Raw genomic sequence first — 636 nt, 5'->3', positions numbered from 1 at the left:
ACGATTCGACAATCCCTGTGCCTTCTGCAAGATAACTCGAGACGCAGCTAAACTAGATCCGCAGTGCATAGGAGACCCAGCTAAGCTAGATTCGAAATGCATGTTACAACGATGCTGGCCACACGGCAATTGTAGCAGCGAAAGCATATCAGACATGATATTTTTCATAATTAATACGACAAACATGCCCGCGACGGGCGACCCCACGGTGCCGACGCCGGGCTGATCTCCTTCCTACGGCCTCCCCGGCCTCCGGCGGCCCCGGATCTGGAAGCTTCGCCCCGTCCGCTCGCCGCCCATCCAGCTTTGCTCCTCGCCGTGCTCGGGTAGCCCGTGAGGAAGCCGCAGGATCCCGCGTCCACGACGGGCCCCATGTCCGCGGCGGCTGCGCCGTCATCGTCGGCCGCTCCAGCCCAGCCGCTCACTGCCCCTGCTCTGGCCGCCGCACTCGCCGCGGCCTTCCTCGCCGGCCGCAAGGCTGGACCGGCCGTGCAGGGGCGCCTCGTCTCCGCGCCGACCAGCCAACCTCCGCCGCCTGCCGAGAGGAGGATGAGCTCTCGCGACCCTGACCCCGCGCCCCTTCTCCAGCCCCCGCTGGCGGCGGCCACCTCGGTCCCACCGGCCGCCCTGCCAGCG

This window comes from Triticum dicoccoides, chromosome 7B (assembly GCF_002162155.2).
Source record: "Triticum dicoccoides isolate Atlit2015 ecotype Zavitan chromosome 7B, WEW_v2.0, whole genome shotgun sequence".
Lineage (NCBI taxonomy): Eukaryota > Viridiplantae > Streptophyta > Magnoliopsida > Poales > Poaceae > Triticum > Triticum dicoccoides.
This window is presented reverse-complemented; position numbering follows the sequence as displayed.